This window comes from Musca domestica, unplaced genomic scaffold (assembly GCF_030504385.1).
Source record: "Musca domestica strain aabys unplaced genomic scaffold, Musca_domestica.polishedcontigs.V.1.1 5, whole genome shotgun sequence".
NCBI lineage: Eukaryota > Metazoa > Arthropoda > Insecta > Diptera > Muscidae > Musca > Musca domestica.
The window spans coordinates 7562666-7586366 of NW_026712346.1; the positions used below are offsets into that span (position 1 = coordinate 7562666).

The following is a 23701-nucleotide window of genomic DNA, read 5'->3' on the forward strand; positions in this document are numbered from 1 at the left end:
TGAGGCGTTCGACTGCGGCGAGTAGGGTGCTGTCTGCATATGGTTGATCTTAGACATTTCAACCATTTCCTTGAATCCTTTAGCTGTTAATTGGGCCCCATAATCTGTATGAATGGTCTCGGGAACTCCGAATTTTCTACATATCTCTTGTACTAAAAATTGAACGAAATTAGATGTGGTAGCTTCTTTCATGGCTTTTAGAAACACAAATTTGGAAAAGTGATCATCAACTATAAATACATAACTATTGCCTGATTTTGATCGTGGATATTTACCTAAAAAATCCATATAAGATTTTTGAAATGGGCGTTCTGTTACGACTTCACAACCTATTGTCGGTCGTGTATTTCTATTGACAGGTTTCGTTTCTTTACATGTTTGGCAGTTGAATATATATACTGCTTCACCTGTTATACCATTTTCGGCCAATAATAAAATATTTGCAGGCGGTGCAGCATCTTAGCTATGCCGCCATGAGCTGAGGTTAGCTCATCATGTGCCTTTTCGATTAACAAATGGGTTAATCTGTCTGGGATTCAAAGCTTGCAAGGCAGTTCAACAGAATTCAATTCAGTTTCTGGTTTTGTGCGTTTGAAAATGTAACCGTTTTCTATTTTTTAATCAGGCAATTTATGTTGGTTTTTCTGTATTTCTTCTATTAAATTTTTATATTCTGGACTTTCAAATTCTGTTGTTTCGAAATAAGTCATCGACCACATCATATTCCTCGACGACTTCAAGGCGGGATAGCGTGTCTGCCACCACATTATCCTTGCCTTTTTGATGCTCATTTTCGAAGTTATACCCCTGCAACATTAAACTCCATCTGGCGGGTCTCCCACTCAAGTCTTTTACATCCATTAGCCATTTCCGTTATGACTGTGAATTTCATTAGTTCTACATAAGGTCTGAACATTTTCACAGCCATAACGGCCGTCAGACACTCCTTTTCAGTCACGCTGTAGTTCTTTTGGCAACTGTTTAGCTTCTGGGAGTAAGAGGCTATGGGGAACTCTTCATCATTATCGCCTTTCTGGAACAATACTGCTCCTATTCCACAATCTGAAGAATCACATTGTATAAAAAATTATTTTGAAAAATCTGGAAGCTTAAGTAGTGGAGCTGTGGTCAGCGCTATTTTCAGTTCTCGAAAGCCTCTATGACTTTTGAGCTATGGTAAATGTAATACTTTTTTTCAAAGCGTCTGTCAAGGGGGCGGAAATACTTGCAAAACTTTTGATAAAACGGCGGTACCAGCCCGCTGTTCCTAAAAAGCTTCTCATATCCCTAGGGCTTCTTGAAATTTTTAGATTTCTAACCGTATTTTGTCAGGATCGGTATTTAGGACCCCGCCTCCGATTATAAAACCTAAGTACCTCAACTCTTTAAAACAGAACATACTCTTGGTGAGGCCTATCGTCAGATTCGCACTTCTGAGACACTCCGCTACATGTTCTAATAATTTCAAATGAGTTTCGAAATCTTCTGATATAACCAGTAAGTCATCCAAATATATGAATACGTTTGATTTAAGTCGGGCCGGTATGACCTTATCCATAAGTCGGCATAGACGTTGTGCGGTATTACACAAGCCGAATGGTATCATTCTGAATTGATAGAGCGGACGACCAGGGACCGTAAAAACCGTATATGGCCACGACTCTTCATCCAGCTCTATCTGCCAAAAGGCATGTTTTAATTCTACGCTACTTATGAATACCGTCTGATCAATTCTACTTAGTATCCCGTTGATATTTTGTAATGGATACGCGTCTTTAATGGTTACGGCATTTAACTTACGCGCATCCAAACAAAAAAAAAAAACAAAAAATGGGTTTTTCCCGGGTTTCCTAGCGATGGTCGTCCTATTGTTCCACGCACTTTCACTCTCTTCTATTACTTCAGCCCTATCATCTTATCCAATTCTTCATAAACAATTTGTTGCATAGCTGGTGAAATGGGGTAATGTTTATCCTTAATAGGATTTGTACCCTCCACTATCTTAATAGTGTGTTATTCAAGTGTGGTGTGACCAAGACCCATTTTTTCAAACGCAGGAAATTTCTTCATCACTCGATTAAGTTTTTCCTCTTGATCGGCACTAAGATTATGTTTTTCTTTTTAAATTCATTATCATCTGCATATTTGGCTTGAATCTTTGCAATGTCGAGTTCATTTACTTCTAATACATCTGGAGCTAAGTGGAACGCTTTCCAGGAATCTATTCCTAAATACAATGATTGCTCAAGATCCGGGCATAAGTTTTCCGACTTGCACCTAGGGCACTTTGGTGCCACGGTATTGGGTTGACCACATCGGTAGCAAAACAACGATCTTTGTGAGGATAAACGGTCCATAAACCTATGACCTGTTTTTCACAGTTTCAACCGATTGGATCGGTTTTTAGTTATGACACATCCTGAACTTGATCATCCTCATAGTAATTTATGTTATAATCATTAATATCGGTATTTAGCTCGTTTACCCTAACGTGTCGGGTCGGAGGAGGAGGCATGAATCTTGTTTCACGTTTTGTGCATGTCTTTTCTGCTAAGATACACTCCATCCTGAGCTGTTCCATAGAACTAATGTTCATTGTGTAAATCATCTTAAAAATTTCTCCCTTTAAATTTCTTTCTACGATCTGAATAAGCTCTCCCCACTACATGGGTTGACCTGGATCTCAAAGTATTTATGGATTGGAAAAATTATCGATACCTTCTCCTGGTTTTAATTTTCTGTAGACTATCTAGCTCATGACTTCAAAATTCGATCGAGTCGTACTGTACCGTCGATTTGTAACCAGTACCACTCCAGCGAGTAGACTGGAACTCGGCAAAGATTTCTTCCCATGACACCTTGTATTGGTTCTTTAGGTATTCGAGTCGAAACACAAAGTATCCAACAGACATGCTAGACGGATTGCCATCAAATTTCAGCTTTAATTTCTACTTGGTCTATCCAAATTGGGACCGGGAGTTGCAAACATCCTATTATTTCGATTGCATCTCTGGATGTCTGTTGGGTTCGATTATGGGAGGTGGATTTGGAAACGAAAAAGAGGCGTTGTTAGGTTGATTGCTCGGAGCGTTCGTGCCAATATTCAAATTCTTTACTATGTCTCCTAATTTACCAATGGCTTCATATACTTTTTTCATCTCCATACATATACATTCCTGCACTAGTTGCCTTAAATTTATTTGTGCATTGGCATCTACCATTTCCCTCAAAACATTGTTTATATTGTCATTAGCTGGCGTAGAACTATGAAAAGAACTAGTTGACTTACCATTAGGGAGCATATTAGAAGTATTACAATTGGGGTTAGAAGTTGCGCTGATAGTCTGAGACATATCAAGTATGGATGGATTAATAAGAGGAGGTGGATTTACCATATTGCCAATCTTATCCCTTTTCCTATATTTCGGCAATGTTTGCCCCGATAATCTGCTAACATCAAATGACAAAGTGCTGTTCCTTTGGCTTCTACGTTTAGTTTCAAATAAGTTTTCTTCACTCATTGGTAAATGCCTTTTGATTCCACCAATAATTGAATGAAAACTTTGAATTCTTTTACAATCACCAATAAAATTGTTTTAATAAAAAATAATAAAAAGAAACAAAATTAAATGTTACAAAAATGTTATCTAGTTAGGTTATAGGTTATAAAAAACTAGTCACAAAACAAAAACACTTTTAAACAAAACAATTTCCAACAAATAGGGGTTCTCCTTTCGTTGGGTTGTGAGGTGTGTGTCTAATAATTATATATAGATTTTGTTAAAGAATGTCATTTCGGTTATCAAAACAGTTAAAGACGAACACTAATAAAACACGTGCTTTTAATATTTCTTTCGACTTTCGTCTTTACGGCAATTTCCCTTCTGTTCCGAAAAAAGATCTCGTAAATGGAAGCACAACCAGCATCTGCTTTTTTTCGGATGCATATTGTCCATTTCCCTTCGTAGAAAATTCTAACTGTTGCAGCTACTTAATGGAACCAAAACACAAAAGACAGGTCACTCACAATACATACATTGTTATACAAGTTATTGCATTGACCGGAAGTATTATACTAAATATCCTATTTTACCTTAAAACTAATATTGCACATTAACATGTTTTCAACAGAAAAACATGGCTCAATATCAGTCAGGCCTAAGAATATTGCTATAATACTTATTACTATGACTTTCCCTATGGTCTATTTTATTGCACGTAGTTGGTATTGCACAAAAAATCCTAATCTCGGTTCTAAATGAACATATTTTTTAAGATTGGGCGCCATCTGTTACATTCCCCAATGTGGCGGGGCTAGAATGAACCATCCGACTTGCTCGCGGGCTCAGGGTCTCGGTTCTCAACCATCCATGTCTAACACCTCAGGGCGAACATATTTATTTATTTTTTTTTAAATGAGAACAAGAAGCGACACAAAAAAATTTACAAGCAAACGGGAATATTGATGTCTTTATTCCCACATTCGCCCGCCCTTCCATGGTCTCCAAATTTCCATATTTAAATTTACTGGAAACCCCACAAGACACACAAACTCATCTCATTACCTTACCTCGAGGGAAACCCCCTCTTACAAACAGATCACACATATTTATGTTACTAATTAAACATTAAAAACATTTATTGATACAAAAGGTTTCTTAAAACTAATTTTGTTTCTGTTATGTCTAATATTTCTCTCTTTTTATGGAATATCTAACACCAGTTTAGCGAGAAAAGTACTATGATTTTTTTCAAGAGCTCTTCCTAAAAAGTTTACTAGAGAATCTAATGCTTTTTATTCACGCAATTTCACTACCAACGGACTACAGTAAGAGAGCTCACTTAAGATGGTTATTCCTGGGCCAAGGTGACCAATTATTTAACCTTTTAACTTCTGTACAAAACTTTTGCTGCAATCGTGAAACAAATTGTAATTAAATCCTGGCGTTAAAAATCCTCACAGTCGAGTTCACTTAAACTCTAGGACATTCACAAAGACAACACAATTTCAACACGAAATACATAGAATTTTGTTTTAAGGTTAAATATCAATTTTTGGTTGACAATTACATCCTAATGGATGATTTTTTTTTTTTTGCAGGAAACTGCCGTCACTCCCTTTAGGTCCTTTAATTTCTTTGCCAGTTTATAATCACTGCCGTTGGTGTACATTTCGTATCCGAAAAGAGCGAAAAAGGGTGTTACACCAGTGGCTGTATGGATTGATGATCTTAATGCACATTCAATTTGTGTTAGGTAAACATCCCAATACCTATGGTCATCATCTTAATAAGCTCGAATTGCGGCTAGTACGAACTGGTTTACTCTTTCTGAGGCGTTCGACTGCGGCGAGTAGGGTGCTGTCTGCATATGGTTGATCTTAAACATTTCAACCATTGAAAATGTAACCGTTTTCTATTTTTTAATCAGGCAATTTATGTTGGTTTTTCTGTATTTCTTTTATTAAATTTTTATATTCTGGACTTTCAAATTCTGTTGTTTCGAAATAAGTCATCGACCACATCATATTCCTCGACGACTTCAAGGCGGGATAGCGTGTCTGCCACCACATTATCCTTGCCTTTTTGATGCTCATTTTCGAAGTTATACCCCTGCAACATTAAACTCCATCTGGCGGGTCTCCCACTCAAGTCTTTTACATCCATTAGCCATTTCCGTTATGACTGTGAATTTCATTAGTTCTACATAAGGTCTGAACATTTTCACAGCCATAACGGCCGTCAGACACTCCTTTTCAGTCACGCTGTAGTTCTTTTGGCAACTGTTTAGCTTCTGGGAGTAAGAGGCTATGGGGAACTCTTCATCATTATCGCCTTTCTGGAACAATACTGCTCCTATTCCACAATCTGAAGAATCACATTGTATAAAAAATTATTTTGAAAAATCTGGAAGCTTAAGTACTGGAGCTGTGGTCAGCGCTGTTTTCAGTTCTCGAAAGCCTCTATGACTTTTGAGCTATGGTAAATGTAAAACTTTTTTTCAAAGTGTCTGTCAAGGGGGCGGAAATACTTGCAAAACTTTTGATAAAACGGCGGTACCAGCCCGCTGTTCCTAAAAAGCTTCTCATATCCCTAGGGCTTCTTGAAATTTTTAGATTTCTAATCGTATTTTGTCAGGATCGGTTTTTAGGACCCCCCTCCGATTATAAAACCTAAGTACCTCAACTCTTTAAACTCTTGGTGAGGCCTATCGTCAGATTCGCACTTCTGAGACACTCCGCTACATGTTCTAATAATTTCAAATGAGTTTCGAAATCTTCTGATATAACCAGTAAGTCATCCAAATATATGAATACGTTTGATTTAAGTCGGGCCGGTATGACCTTATCCATAAGTCGGCATAGACGTTGTGCGGTATTACACAAGCCGAATGGTATCATTCTGAATTGATAGAGCGGACGACCAGGGACCGTAAAAACCGTATATGGCCACGACTCTTCATCCAGCTCTATCTGCCAAAAGGCATGTTTTAATTCTACGCTACTTATGAATACCGTCTGATCAATTCTACTTAGTATCCCGTCGATATTTTGTAATGGATACGCGTCTTTAATGGTTACGGCATTTAACTTACGCGCATCCAAACAAAAAAAAAACCAGAAAATGGGTTCTTCCCGGGTTTCCTAGCGATGGTCGTCCTATTGTTCCACGCACTTTCACTCTCTTCTATTACTTCAGCCCTATCATCTTATCCAATTCTTCATAAACAATTTGTTGCATAGCTGGTGAAATGGGGTAATGTTTATCCTTAATAGGATTTGTACCCTCCACTATCTTAATAGTGTGTTATTCAAGTGTGGTGTGACCAAGACCCATTTTTTCAAACGCAGGAAATTTCTTCATCACTCGATTAAGTTTTTCCTCTTGGTCGGCACTAAGATTATGTTTTTCTTTTTAAATTCATTATCATCTGCATATTTGGCTTGAATCTTTGCAATGTCGAGTTCATTTACTTCTAATACGTCTGGAGCTAAGTGGAACGCTTTCCTGGAATCTATTCCTAAATACAATGATTGCTCAAGATCAGGGCATAAGTTTTCCGACTTGCACCTAGGGCACTTTGGTGCCACGGTATTGGGTTGACCACATCGGTAGCAAAACAACGATCTTTGTGAGGATAAACGGTCCATAAACCTATGACCTGTTTTTCACAGTTTCAACCGATTGGATCGGTTTTTAGTTATGACACATCCTGAACTTGATCATCCTCATAGTAATTTATGTTATAATCATTAATATCGGTATTTAGCTCGTTTACCCTAACGTGTCGGGTCGGAGGAGGAGGCATGAATCTTGTTTCACGTTTTGTGCATGTCTTTTCTGCTAAGATACACTCCATCCTGAGCTGTTCCATAGAACTAATGTTCATTGTGTAAATCATCTTAAAAATTTATCCCTTTAAATTTCTTTCTACGATCTGAATAAGCTCTCCCCACTACATGGGTTGACCTGGATCTCAAAGTATTTATGGATTGGAAAAATTATCGATATCTTCTCCTGGTTTTAATTTTCTGTAGACTATCTAGCTCATGACTTCAAAATTCGATCGAGTCGTACTGTAACGTCTATTTGTAACCAGTACCACTCCAGCGAGTAGACTGGAACTCGGCAAAGATTTCTTCCCATGACACCTTGTATTGGTTCTTTAGGTATTCGAGTGGAAACACAAAGTATCCAACAGACATGCTAGACGGATTGCCATCAAATTTCAGCTTGAATTTCTACTTGGTCTATCCAAATTGGGACCGGGAGTTGCAAACATCCTATTATTCCGATTGCATCTCTGGATGTCTGTTGGGTTCGATTATGGGAGGTGGATTTGGAAACGAAAAAGAGGCGTTGTTAGGTTGATTGCTCGAAGCGTTCGTGCCAATATTCAAATTCTTTACTATGTCTCCTAATTTACCAATGGCTTCATATACTTTTTTCATCTCCATACATATACATTCCTGCACTAGTTGCCTTAAATTTATTTGTGCATTGGCATCTACCATTTCCCTCAAAACATTGTTTATATTGTCATTAGCTGGCGTGGAACTATGAAAAGAACTAGTTGACTTACCATTAGGGAGCATATTAGAAGTATTACAATTGGGGTTAGAAGTTGCGCTGATAGTCTGAGACATATCAAGTATGGATGGATTAATAAGAGGAGGTGGATTTACCATATTGCCAATCTTATCCCTTTTCCTATATTTCGGCAATGTTTGCCCCGATAATCTGCTAACATCAAATGACAAAGTGCTGTTCCTTTGGCTTCTACGTTTAGTTTCAAATAAGTTTTCTTCACTCATTGGTAAATGCCTTTTGATTCCACCAATAATTGAATGAAAACTTTGAATTCTTTTACAATCACCAATAAAATTGTTTTAATAAAAAATAATAAAAAGAAACAAAATTAAATGTTACAAAAATGTTATCTAGTTAGGTTATAGGTTATAAAAAACTAGTCACAAAACAAAAACACTTTTAAACAAAACAATTTCCAACAAATAGGGGTTCTCCTTTCGTTGGGTTGTGAGGTGTGTGTCTAATAATTATATATAGATTTTGTTAAAGAATGTCATTTCGGTTATCAAAACAGTTAAAGACGAACACTAATAAAACACGTGCGTTTAATATTTCTTTCGACTTTCGTCTTTACGGCAATTTCCCTTCTGTTCCGAAAAAAGATCTCGTAAATGGAAGCACAACCAGCATCTGCTTTTTTTCGGATGCATATTGTCCATTTCCCTTCGTAGAAAATTCTAACTGTTGCAGCTACTTAATGGAACCAAAACACAAAAGACAGGTCACTCACAATACATACATTGTTATACAAGTTATTGCATTGACCGTTTTTAATATTATGGAAGTATTATACTAAATATCCTATTTTACCTTAAAACTAATATTGCACATTAACATGTTTTCAACAAAAAAACATGGCTCAATATCAGTCAGGCCTAAGAATTTTGCTATAATACTTATTACTATGACTTTCCCTATGGTCTATTTTATTGCACGTAGTTGGTATTGCACAAAAAATCCTAATCTCGGTTCTAAATGAACATATTTTTTAAGATTGGGCGCCATCTGTTACATTCCCCAATGTGGCGGGGCTAGAATGAACCATCCGACTTGCTCGCGGGCTCAGGGTCTCGGTTCTCAACCATCCATGTCTAACACCTCAGGGCGAACATATTTATTTATTTTTTTTTAAATGAGAACAAGAAGCGACACAAAAAAATTTACAAACAAACGGGAATATTGATGTCTTTATTCCCACATTCGCCCGCCCTTCCATGGTCTCCAAATTTCCATATTTAAATTTACTGGAAACCCCACAAGACACACAAACTCATCTCATTACCTTACCTCGAGGGAAACCCCCTCTTACAAACAGATCACACATATTTATGTTACTAATTAAACATTAAAAACATTTATTGATACAAAAGGTTTCTTAAAACTAATTTTGTTTCTGTTATTTCTAATATTTCTCTCTTTTTATGGAATATCTAACACCAGTTTAGCGAGAAAAGTACTATGATTTTTTTCAAGAACTCTTCCTAAAAAGTTTACTAGAGAATCTAATGCTTTTTATTCACGCAATTTCACTACCAACGGACTACCGTAAGAGAGCTCACTTAAGATGGTTATTCCTGGGCCAAGGTGACCAATTATTTAACCCAAACTTCTGTAGAAAACTTTTGCTGCAATCGTGAAACAAATTGTAATTAAATCCTGGCGTTAAAAATCCTCACAGTCGAGTTCACTTAAACTCTAGGACATTCACAAAGACAACACAATTTCAACACGAAATACATAGAATTTTGTTTTAAGGTTAAATATCAATTTTTGGTTGACAATTACATCCTAATGGATGATTTTTTTTTTTGCAGGAAACTGCCGTCACTCCCTTTAGGTCCTTTAATTTCTTTGCCAGTTTATAATCACTGCCGTTGGTGTACATTTCGTATCCGAAAAGAGCGAAAAAGAGTGTTACACCAGTGGCTGTATGGATTGATGATCTTAATGCACATTCAATTTGTGTTAGGTAAACATCCCAATACCTATGGTCATCATCTTAATAAGCTCGAATTGCGGCTAGTACGAACTGGTTTACTCTTTCTGAGGCGTTCGACTGCGGCGAGTAGGGTGCTGTCTGCATATGGTTGATCTTAAACATTTCAACCATTTCCTTGAATCCTTTAGCTGTTAATTGGGCCCCATAATCTGTATGAATGGTCTCAGGAACTCCGAATTTTCTACATATCTCTTGTACTAAAAATTGAACGAAATTAGATGTGGTAGCTTCTTTCATGGCTTTTAGAAACACAAATTTGGAAAAGTGATCATCAACTATAAATACATAACTATTGCCTGATTTTGATCGTGGATATTTACCTAAAAAATCCATATAAGATTTTTGAAATGAGCGTTCTGTTACGACTTCACAACCTATTGTCGGTCGTGTATTTCTATTGACAGGTTTCGTTTCTTTACATGTTTGGCAGTTGAATATATATACTGCTTCACCTGTTGTACCATTTTCGGCCAATAATAAAATATTTGCAGGCGGTGCAGCATCTTAGCTATGCCGCCATGAGCTGAGGTTAGCTCATCATGTGCCTTTTCGATTAACAAATGGGTTAATCTGTCTGGGATTCAAAGCTTGCAAGGCAGTTCAACAGAATTCAATTCAGTTTCTGGTTTTGTGCGTTTGAAAATGTAACCGTTTTCTATTTTTTAATCAGGCAATTTATGTTGGTTTTTCTGTATTTCTTCTATTAAATTTTTATATTCTGGACTTTCAAATTCTGTTGTTTCGAAATAAGTCATCGACCACATCATATTCCTCGACGACTTCAAGGCGGGATAGCGTGTCTGCCACCACATTATCCTTGCCTTTTTGATGCTCATTTTCGAAGTTATACCCCTGCAACATTAAACTCCATCTGGCGGGTCTCCCACTCAAGTCTTTTACATCCATTAGCCATTTCCGTTATGACTGTGAATTTCATTAGTTCTACATAAGGTCTGAACATTTTCACAGCCATAACGGCCGTCAGACACTCCTTTTCAGTCACGCTGTAGTTCTTTTGGCAACTGTTTAGCTTCTGGGAGTAAGAGGCTATGGGGAACTCTTCATCATTATCGCCTTTCTGGAACAATACTGCTCCTATTCCACAATCTGAAGAATCACATTGTATAAAAAATTATTTTGAAAAATCTGGAAGCTTAAGTACTGGAGCTGTGGTCAGCGCTATTTTCAGTTCTCGAAAGCCTCTATGACTTTTGAGCTATGGTAAATGTAATACTTTTTTTCAAAGTGTCTGTCAAGGGGGCGGAAATACTTGCAAAACTTTTGATAAAACGGCGGTACCAGCCCGCTGTTCCTAAAAAGCTTCTCATATCCCTAGGGCTTCTTGAAATTTTTAGATTTCTAACCGTATTTTGTCAGGATCGGTTTTTAGGACCCCGCCTCCGATTATAAAACCTAAGTACCTCAACTCTTTAAAACAGAACATACTCTTGGTGAGGCCTATCGTCAGATTCGCACTTCTGAGACACTCCGCTACATGTTCTAATAATTTCAAATGAGTTTCGAAATCTTCTGATATAACCAGTAAGTCATCCAAATATATGAATACGTTTGATTTAAGTCGGGCCGGTATGACCTTATCCATAAGTCGGCATAGACGTTGTGCGGTATTACACAAGCCGAATGGTATCATTCTGAATTGATAGAGCGGACGACCAGGGACCGTAAAAACCGTATATGGCCACGACTCTTCATCCAGCTCTATCTGCCAAAAGGCATGTTTTAATTCTACGCTACTTATGAATACCGTCTGATCAATTCTACTTAGTATCCCGTCGATATTTTGTAATGGATACGCGTCTTTAATGGTTACGGCATTTAACTTACGCGCATCCAAACAAAAAAAAACCAAAAAATGGGTTCTTCCCGGGTTTCCTAGCGATGGTCGTCCTATTGTTCCACGCACTTTCACTCTCTTCTATTACTTCAGCCCTATCATCTTATCCAATTCTTCATAAACAATTTGTTGCATAGCTGGTGAAATGGGGTAATGTTTATCCTTAATAGGATTTGTACCCTCCACTATCTTAATAGTGTGTTATTCAAGTGTGGTGTGACCAAGACCCATTTTTTCAAAAGCAGGAAATTTCTTCATCACTCGATTAAGTTTTTCCTCTTGATCGGCACTAAGATTATGTTTTTCTTTTTAAATTCATTATCATCTGCATATTTGGCTTGAATCTTTGCAATGTCGAGTTCATTTACTTCTAATACGTCTGGAGCTAAGTGGCACGCTTTCCAGGAATCTATTCCTAAATACAATGATTGCTCAAGATCCGGGCATAAGTTTTCCGACTTGCACCTAGGGCACTTTGGTGCCACGGTATTGGGTTGACCACATCGGTAGCAAAACAACGATCTTTGTGAGGATAAACGGTCCATAAACCTATGACCTGTTTTTCTACAGTTTCAACAGATTGGATCGGTTTTTAGTTATGACACATCCTGAACTTGATCATCCTCATAGTAATTTATTTTATAATCATTAATATCGGTATTTAGCTCGTTTACCCTAACGTATCGGTTCGGAGGAGAAGGCATGAATCTTGTTTCACGTTTTGAGCATGTCTTTTCTGCTAAGATACACTCCATCCTGAGCTGTTCCATAGAACTAGTGTTTCTCCCTTTAAATTTCTTTCTACGATCTGAATAAGCTCTCCCCACTATATGGGTTGAATTAACCTGGATCTCAAAGTATTTATGGATTGGAAAAATTATCGATATCTTCTCCTGGTTTTAATTTTCTGTAGACTATCTAGCTCATGACTTCAAAATTCGATCGAGTCGTACTGTACCGTCGATTTGTAACCAGTACCACTCCAGCGAGTAGACTGGAACTCGGCAAAGATTTCTTCCCATGACACCTTGTATTGGTTCTTTAGGTATTCGAGTCGAAACACAAAGTATCCAACAGACATGCTAGACGGATTGCCATCAAATTTCAGCTTGAATTTCTACTTGGTCTATCCAAATTGGGACCGGGAGTTGCAAACATCCTATTATTCCGATTGCATCTCTGGATGTCTGTTGGGTTCGATTATGGGAGGTGGATTTGGAAACGAAAAAGAGGCGTTGTTAGGTTGATTGCTCGGAGCGTTCGTGCCAATATTCAAATTCTTTACTATGTCTCCTAATTTACAAATGGCTTCATATACTTTTTTCATCTCCATACATATACATTCCTGCACTAGTTGCCTTAAATTTATTTGTGCATTGGCATCTACCATTTCCCTCAAAACATTGTTTATATCGTCATTAGCTGGCGTGGAACTATGAAAAGAACTAGTTGACTTACCATTAGGGAGCATATTAGAAGTATTACAATTGGGGTTAGAAGTTGCGCTGATAGTCTGAGACATATCAAGTATGGATGGATTAATAAGAGGAGGTGGATTTACCATATTGCCAATCTTATCCCTTTTCCTATATTTCGGCAATGTTTGCCCCGATAATCTGCTAACATCAAATGACAAAGTGCTGTTCCTTTGGCTTCTACGTTTAGTTTCAAATAAGTTTTCTTCACTCATTGGAAAATGCCTTTTGATTCCACCAATAATTGAATGAAAACTTTGAATTCTTTTACAATCACCAATAAAATTGTTTTAATAAAAAATAATAAAAAGAAACAAAATTAAATGTTACAAAAATGTTATCTAGTTAGGTTATAGGTTATAAAAAACTAGTCACAAAACAAAAACACTTTTAAACAAAACAATTTCCAACAAATAGGGGCTCTCCTTTCGTTGGGTTGTAAAAAAATAATAAAAAGAAACAAAATTAAATGTTACAAAAATGTTATCTAGTTAGGTTATAGGTTATAAAAAACTAGTCACAAAACAAAAACACTTTTAAACAAAACAATTTCCAACAAATAGGGGCTCTCCTTTCGTTGGGTTGTGAGGTGAGTGTCCAATAATTATATATAGATTTTGTTAAAGAATGTCATTTCGGTTATCAAAACAGTTAAAGACGAACACTAATAAAACACGTGCTTTTAATATTTATTTCGACTTTCGTCTTTACGGCAATTTCCCTTCTGTTCCGAAAAAAGATCTCGTAAATGGAAGCACAACCAGCATCTGCTTTTATTCGGATGCATATTGTCCATTTCAGATCACACATATTTATGTTACTAATTAAACATTAAAAACATTTATTGATACAAAAGGTTTCTTAAAACTAATTTTGTTTCTGTTATGTCTAATATTTCTCTCTTTTTATAGAATATCTAACACCAGTTTAGCGAGAAAAGTACTATGATTTTTTTCAAGAACTCTTTCTAAAAAGTTTACTAGAGAATCTAATGCTTTTTATTCACGCAATTTCACTACCAACGGACTACCCTAAGAGAGCTCACTTAAGATGGTTATTCCTGGGCCAAGGTGACCAATTATTTAACCCAAACTTCTGTAGAAAACTTTTGCTGCAATCGTGAAACAAATTGTAATTAAATCCTGGCGTTAAAAATCCTCACAGTCGAGTTCACTTAAACTCTAGGACATTCACAAAGACAACACAATTTCAACACGAAATACATATAATTTTGTTTTAAGGTTAAATATCAATTTTTGGTTGACAATTACATCCTAATGGATGATTTTTTTTTTTTTTTGCAGGAAACTGCCGTCACTCCCTTTAGGTCCTTTAATTTCTTTGCCAGTTTATAATCACTGCCGTTGGTGTACATTTCGTATCCGAAAAGAGCGAAAAAGGGTGTTACACCAGTGGCTGTATGGATTGATGATCTTAATGCACATTCAATTTCTGTTAGGTAAACATCCCAATACCTATGGTCATCATCTTAATAAGCTCGAATTGCGGCTAGTACGAACTGGTTTACTCTTTCTGAGGCGTTCGACTGCGGCGAGTAGGGTGCTGTCTGCATATGGTTGATCTTAAACATTTCAACCATTTCCTTGAATCCTTTAGCTGTTAATTGGGCCCCACAATCTGTATGAATGGTCTCAGGAACTCCGAATTTTCTACATATCTCTTGTACTAAAAATTGAACGAAATTAGATGTGGTAGCTTCTTTAATACTGCTCCTCTATGACTTTTGAGCTATGGTAAATGTAATACTTTTTTTCAAAGTGTCTGTCAAGGGGGCGGAAATACTTGCAAAACTTTTGATAAAACGGCGGTACCAGCCCGCTGTTCCTAAAAAGCTTCTCATATCCCTAGGGCTTCTTGAAATTTTTAGATTTCTAACCGTATTTTGTCAGGATCGGTTTTTAGGACCCCGCCTCCGATTATAAAACCTAAGTACCTCAACTCTTTAAAACAGAACATACTCTTGGTGAGGCCTATCGTCAGATTCGCACTTCTGAGACACTCCGCTACATGTTCTAATAATTTCAAATGAGTTTCGAAATCTTCTGATATAACCAGTAAGTCATCCAAATATATGAATACGTTTGATTTAAGTCGGGCCGGTATGACCTTATCCATAAGTCGGCATAGACGTTGTGCGGTATTACACAAGCCGAATGGTATCATTCTGAATTGATAGAGCGGACGACCAGGGACCGTAAAAACCGTATATGGCCACGACTCTTCATCCAGCTCTATCTGCCAAAAGGCATGTTTTAATTCTACGCTACTTATGAATACCGTCTGATCAATTCTACTTAGTATCCCGTCGATATTTTGTAATGGATACGCGTCTTTAATGGTTACGGCATTTAACTTACGCGCATCCAAACAAAAAAAACCAAAAAATGGGTTCTTTCCGGGTTTCCTAGCGATGGTCGTCCTATTGTTCCACGCACTTTCACTCTCTTCTATTACTTCAGCCCTATCATCTTATCCAATTCTTCATAAACAATTTGTTGCATAGCTGGTGAAATGGGGTAATGTTTATCCTTAATAGGATTTGTACCCTCCACTATCTTAATAGTGTGTTATTCAAGTGTGGTGTGACCAAGACCCATTTTTTCAAAAGCAGGAAATTTCTTCATCACTCGATTAAGTTTTTCCTCTTGATCGGCACTAAGATTATGTTTTTCTTTTTAAATTCATTATCATCTGCATATTTGGCTTGAATCTTTGCAATGTCGAGTTCATTTACTTCTAATACGTCTGGAGCTAAGTGGCACGCTTTCCAGGAATCTATTCCTAAATACAATGATTGCTCAAGATCCGGGCATAAGTTTTCCGACTTGCACCTAGGGCACTTTGGTGCCACGGTATTGGGTTGACCACATCGGTAGCAAAACAACGATCTTTGTGAGGATAAACGGTCCATAAACCTATGACCTGTTTTTCTACAGTTTCAACAGATTGGATCGGTTTTTAGTTATGACACATCCTGAACTTGATCATCCTCATAGTAATTTATTTTATAATCATTAATATCGGTATTTAGCTCGTTTACCCTAACGTGTCGGTTCGGAGGAGAAGGCATGAATCTTGTTTCACGTTTTGAGCATGTCTTTTCTGCTAAGATACACTCCATCCTGAGCTGTTCCATAGAACTAGTGTTTCTCCCTTTAAATTTCTTTCTACGATCTGAATAAGCTCTCCCCACTATATGGGTTGAATTAACCTGGATCTCAAAGTATTTATGGATTGGAAAAATTATCGATATCTTCTCCTGGTTTTAATTTTCTGTAGACTATCTAGCTCATGACTTCAAAATTCGATCGAGTCGTACTGTACCGTCGATTTGTAACCAGTACCACTCCAGCGAGTAGACTGGAACTCGGCAAAGATTTCTTCCCATGACACCTTGTATTGGTTCTTTAGGTATTCGAGTCGAAACACAAAGTATCCAACAGACATGCTAGACGGATTGCCATCAAATTTCAGCTTGAATTTCTACTTGGTCTATCCAAATTGGGACCGGGAGTTGCAAACATCCTATTATTCCGATTGCATCTCTGGATGTCTGTTGGGTTCGATTATGGGAGGTGGATTTGGAAACGAAAAAGAGGCGTTGTTAGGTTGATTGCTCGGAGCGTTCGTGCCAATATTCAAATTCTTTACTATGTCTCCTAATTTACAAATGGCTTCATATACTTTTTTCATCTCCATACATATACATTCCTGCACTAGTTGCCTTAAATTTATTTGTGCATTGGCATCTACCATTTCCCTCAAAACATTGTTTATATCGTCATTAGCTGGCGTGGAACTATGAAAAGAACTAGTTGACTTACCATTAGGGAGCATATTAGAAGTATTACAATTGGGGTTAGAAGTTGCGCTGATAGTCTGAGACATATCAAGTATGGATGGATTAATAAGAGGAGGTGGATTTACCATATTGCCAATCTTATCCCTTTTCCTATATTTCGGCAATGTTTGCCCCGATAATCTGCTAACATCAAATGACAAAGTGCTGTTCCTTTGGCTTCTACGTTTAGTTTCAAATAAGTTTTCTTCACTCATTGGTAAATGCCTTTTGATTCCACCAATAATTGAATGAAAACTTTGAATTCTTTTACAATCACCAATAAAATTGTTTTAATAAAAAATAATAAAAAGAAACAAAATTAAATGTTACAAAAATGTTATCTAGTTAGGTTATAGGTTATAAAAAACTAGTCACAAAACAAAAACACTTTTAAACAAAACAATTTCCAACAAATAGGGGCTCTCCTTTCGTTGGGTTGTAAAAAAATAATAAAAAGAAACAAAATTAAATGTTACAAAAATGTTATCTAGTTAGGTTATAGGTTATAAAAAACTAGTCACAAAACAAAAACACTTTTAAACAAAACAATTTCCAACAAATAGGGGCTCTCCTTTCGTTGGGTTGTGAGGTGAGTGTCCAATAATTATATATAGATTTTGTTAAAGAATGTCATTTCGGTTATCAAAACAGTTAAAGACGAACACTAATAAAACACGTGCTTTTAATATTTATTTCGACTTTCGTCTTTACGGCAATTTCCCTTCTGTTCCGAAAAAAGATCTCGTAAATGGAAGCACAACCAGCATCTGCTTTTATTCGGATGCATATTGTCCATTTCAGATCACACATATTTATGTTACTAATTAAACATTAAAAACATTTATTGATACAAAAGGTTTCTTAAAACTAATTTTGTTTCTGTTATGTCTAATATTTCTCTCTTTTTATAGAATATCTAACACCAGTTTAGCGAGAAAAGTACTATGATTTTTTTCAAGAACTCTTTCTAAAAAGTTTACTAGAGAATCTAATGCTTTTTATTCACGCAATTTCACTACCAACGGACTACCCTAAGAGAGCTCACTTAAGATGGTTATTCCTGGGCCAAGGTGACCAATTATTTAACCCAAACTTCTGTAGAAAACTTTTGCTGCAATCGTGAAACAAATTGTAATTAAATCCTGGCGTTAAAAATCCTCACAGTCGAGTTCACTTAAACTCTAGGACATTCACAAAGACAACACAATTTCAACACGAAATACATATAATTTTGTTTTAAGGTTAAATATCAATTTTTGGTTGACAATTACATCCTAATGGATGATTTTTTTTTTTTTTTTTGCAGGAAACTGCCGTCACTCCCTTTAGGTCCTTTAATTTCTTTGCCAGTTTATAATCACTGCCGTTGGTGTACATTTCGTATCCGAAAATAGCGAAAAAGGGTGTTACACCAGTGGCTGTATGGATTGATGATCTTAATGCACATTCAATTTCTGTTAGGTAAACATCCCAATACCTATGGTCATCATCTTAATAAGCTCGAATTGCGGCTAGTACGAACTGGTTTACTCTTTCTGAGGCGTTCGACTGCGGCGAGTAGGGTGCTGTCTGCATATGGTTGATCTTAAACATTTCAACCATTTCCTTGAATCCTTTAGCTGTTAATTGGGCCCCACAATCTGTATGAATGGTCTCAGGAACTCCGAATTTTCTACATATCTCTTGTACTAAAAATTGAACGAAATTAGATGTGGTAGCTTCTTTCATAGCTTTTAGAAACACAAATTTGGAAAAGTGATCATCAACTATAAATACATAACTATTGCCTGATTTTGATCGTGGATATTTACCTAAAAAATCCATATAAGATTTTTGAAATGGGCGTTCTGTTACGACTTCACAACCTATTGTCGGTCGTGTATTTCTATTGACAGGTTTCGTTTCTTTACATGTTTGGCAGTTGAATATATATACTGCTTCACCTGTTGTACCATTTTCGGCCAATAATAAAATATTTGCAGGCGGTGCAGCATCTTAGCTATGCCGCCATGAGCTGAGGTTAGCTCATCATGTGCCTTTTCGATTAACAAATGGGTTAATCTGTCTGGGATTCAAAGCTTGCAAGGCAGTTCAACAGAATTCAATTCAGTTTCTGGTTTTGTGCGTTTGAAAATGTAACCGTTTTCTATTTTTATATCAGGCAATTTATGTTGGTTTTTCTGTATTTCTTCTATTAAATTTTTATATTCTGGACTTTCAAATTCTGTTGTTTCGAAATAAGTCATCGACCACATCATATTCCTCGACGACTTCAAAGCGGGATAGCGTGTCTGCCACCACATTATCCTTGCCTTTTTGATGCTCATTTTCGAAGTTATACCCCTGCAACATTAAACTCCATCTGGCGGGTCTCCCACTCAAGTCTTTTACATGCATTAGCCATTTCCGTTATGACTGTGAATTTCATTAGTTCTACATAAGGTCTGAACATTTTCACAGCCATAACGGCCGTCAGACACTCCTTTTCAGTCACGCTGTAGTTCTTTTGGCAACTGTTTAGATTCTGGGAGTAAGAGGCTATGGGGAACTCTTCATCATTATCGCCTTTCTGGAACAATACTGCTCCTATTCCACAATCTGAAGAATCACATTGTATAAAAAATTATTTTGAAAAATCTGGAAGCTTAAGTACTTTAGCTGGGCGGTACCAGCCCGCTGTTCCTAAAAAGCTTCTCATATCCCTAGGGCTTCTTGAAATTTTTAGATTTCTAATCGTATTTTGTCAGGATCGGTTTTTAGGACCCCGCCTCCGATTATAAAACCTAAGTACCTCAACTCTTTAAAACAGAACATACTCTTGGTGAGGCCTATCGTCAGATTCGCACTTCTGAGACACTCCGCTACATGTTCTAATAATTTCAAATGAGTTTCGAAATCTTCTGATATAACCAGTAAGTCATCCAAATATATGAATACGTTTGATTTAAGTCGGGCCGGTATGACCTTATCCATAAGTCGGCATAGACGTTGTGCGGTATTACACAAGCCGAATGGTATCATTCTGAATTGATAGAGCGGACGACCAGGGACCGTAAAAGCCGTACATGGCCACGACTCTTCATCCAGCTCTATCTGCCAAAAGGCATGTTTTAATTCTACGCTACTTATGAATACCGTCTGATCAATTCTACTTAGTATCCCGTCGATATTTTGTAATGGATACGCGTCTTTAATGGTTACGGCATTTAACTTACGCGCATCCAAACAAAATCGGTTCTTCCCGGGTTTCCTAGCGATGGTCTTCCTATTGTTCCACGCACTTTCACTCTCTTCTATTACTTCAGCCCTATCATCTTATCCAATTCTACATAAACAATTTGTTGCATAGCTGGTGAAATGGGGTAATGTTTATCCTTAATAGGATTTGTACCCTCCACTATCTTAATAGTGTGTTATTCACGAAATACATAGAATTTTGTTTTAAGGTTAAATATCAATTTTTGGTTGACAATTACATCCTAATGGATGATTTTTTTTTTTTTTTTTTTGCAGGAAACTGCCGTCACTCCCTTTTGGTCCTTTTTTATAAGAAAATTAAATTCTAAGGGTTACCTTGTGCTCCACCTTGAATGTGCGGCAACTGGCATTACCTACACATACATTTCCGCAATCTAACACACGGGTATTGCAGTGACTGTCAATTTGTGGGAAAGGCTGACACTGCCGGAATTTCTATTCGTTTCTTGGTACAAAGGATGAGGCTTCTCAGTAAGTTGCTGCCACAACCACAGTTGAAATAGTGGGCAAAAGACAAATGCACTGGCCCCACTTTTGGGATGTTTGAGGCCAGTTATGTTGGTGATTTCGTTCGGAAATTCTATGGCAACAAAGACTTTGTAAGTTATGCTCATTACTTTTTCCCATGGTTGATATAACTTACTTTGGTCCTTATTTCCACAAAATAAATATAAAAGAACACCACACAACGGCCACAACCACAAATTGGCTGCACAAATAATATTAATTTATCTCGAAACTTTGAAGATCAAGCCGGCACTCTATGGCGGTTACTGCACAACTACTATCGCTCTTTTCTGCATAGTGCCTTTTATAGGGCAGTGAATTTTCCACCATTTTTCCCAACTTTCCACGACATTTTGGGTAACATACACATCAACGAATCACCATTATTTTGTTTACATCTACATGGACGATACTAGCCTCACTAAATGGCTGACAACCCACGTTGATAAAAACAGTATTAAATTTCCCACTGAACAATAACTTATTTCGCTTTGATACGGCAACGCTTGTCGTTTCCCCCTTTCGTTCAGTTTTTTGATTCACACGCAGTGTTGCCGTTTGAAATTTTTATTTCAGCCCAATTTTTTTCTAAAAACCGCCCAAAATCGACCATATCCGCCCAAACTATAAAAAGTTGAATAATTTATATGTACACCTAAGTCTGTTTTTACACGGTAGATTGGTTCCAGAAGAAGCCGTGTAAAAAAAACCGTGTAAAAAAGACATTGATCTTATACAAAAATGGGTGATTTGTTCCTAATCTCTAAAACCTATTAAAATTAGTAAAAAACAAGAAGTTTTTTTTTTCTTTACCAAACACGTCTTATTGCATTAACAGTTCACAAAATATTAACACGTTTCAATTGCTCTGACCAGTAAATTTTATTGTATGCACATGGTGCTATTCACATTTGCTTTGACCAGTAAAAATTTTTTGTACGCGCTAAAGGGGAATTCATCACCGTGTTATATCAAAACCGTGTACAAAAAGACCGTGTAAAAACAGACTTAGGTGTACTGAACAACGAATGTTTTCTCATCGGATTAAACCAAGTTCGGCAGTTCACCACTTTCGGCCAAGTGAAGCAATTCTTTAGCTCTATTGAGTCTATTTTATTTCTGTTGCGGTGTAAGTTCTTGCACTCTTTCAATGGCTTTACCCCGAGCTCATTTTTCAATATTTGTGAATGGAATATTGCGATATTTTCAGATCACGAGCCATTTTTCGGCCACTACGACGCGGGTTTCGCTCAAGTCGCTTCTTTACTTTTCGAACCATTTCTGCTGATGTTGCTGTTTTCTTCTGTCCACTTCCTTGACGTCGGTCTCACTGTTGCGTGGACGAGTCACTTAAAGGCGGCGCACCACAGCTGCAAAAATAATATTATTCTCATTAATATTTTTTGGGATTGGAGTAAATATATACGCAGAGCAGAATTCCCGCTATGGTTATGGTGTAAAAGAAAACCAGATGGAAAATTAAAAATAATGTTGCATCCCTTTGTACGTCGAGTGAACAGTGTTGCCGTTTTGGGCGCTTCCGTCCAAATTTGGGCGGAAAAAAGATAAATTTTTTTGAACACTCCAAAATACAGGGTTGTCCATATTCGACAGACCCATCTGGCAACGCCATAACTTTTGACAGAGATGTCACATCGCTTAATGACATACCGCGTTTGAAGCGTCAGTCCAAGCAGATTTTTACCATGAACCAATACACGCCACGCGAGTGCTCTGAAATAGTTGAAATTTACATTTAACAGAAGAAGTCAATTGTGAAAACTCAACGTGCTTTTAAAACATTAAAAAATGTGAGAAGTGCGCCTTCTAAGAACACCATTAGGCGTTTATACGAAAAATTTTCGACTGGTAAGGCTCTTTCTAATCCGAAGAGGCCATATAAAAGTCGACCAAGGCGATCGGCCGATAATATCGCTGCCGTACGAGCCTGTGTTGAGAGGTCCCCAAGAACATCCCAAAAACGCCCTTCTCAGCAGTTGGGCATGACTCGATCCACTTTACAACGGATTATTCGCATTGATTTGCATTTTTTCCCGTACAAAATTCAATTGACGCAAAGAACGTTGCCTGCGGACAAGACTCGTCGATTGGAATGGGCCCAAAGAGTCATGGGTCTGTCGAATATTGGCAACCCAGCATTTTGACCAGGGACATTTTCCCAATATTTATGCACTCCGTCGTGCTGTTAGTTTTTGTGGTCCATTTTACGGCTAAATATATTCCAATGGTCATCCAAAAAGCCAGAATTCTTCCCTGTGCTTACCTATCTTCTCAGGCGTGTCGATTGGCTTCAATTCTGTGATCAGGATTTTTTTTCTGTTTTTGGTTCATTTAAACGCCTAAATATTTTGCGATCATCTCCAAAAGCAAGAGGCCCTCTGTGTCTCCAAATTTAGACTCATCTATATGATTTGCTTGTCTACGATATTTGGCTATATTCGTCAACGAAATCAGCATAAACAAGTAAGCAAAGGCTATAGTCGTGCGGGGTCGACCATGTGATACCCTACAACACTACAATATGTTAGAAGCCCCCTTATGTCCGAATCCATTTTGGAATATTTCGCTTTTGAGATAATGTCATGGAGCACTGCCCAGATATTACCCTTAGGGGTTTGACCAGGGACATTTGCC

At 37.3% G+C, this 23701-nt stretch overlaps 1 long non-coding RNA gene across 3 annotated transcripts; it reads right to left on the reverse strand.

The window, feature by feature from the left end:
• Positions 1–43: 43 nt before the first annotated feature.
• On the reverse strand, positions 44–21910 carry LOC105262241 (uncharacterized). 3 transcript variants are annotated; one of them, XR_009343479.1, is made up of 4 exons: positions 21183–21910; positions 20855–21119; positions 19093–19879; positions 44–18969 (listed from the first exon to the last, which is right to left on the reverse strand). It is a non-coding gene; the product is annotated as an uncharacterized LOC105262241 (long non-coding RNA). The 3 variants fall into 3 exon arrangements; XR_009343478.1 differs by lacking the exon at positions 19093–19879 and having other exon boundaries at positions 21183–21833; XR_009343477.1 differs by having other exon boundaries at positions 44–19879; positions 21183–21833.
• Positions 21911–23701: the final 1791 nt, after the last annotated feature.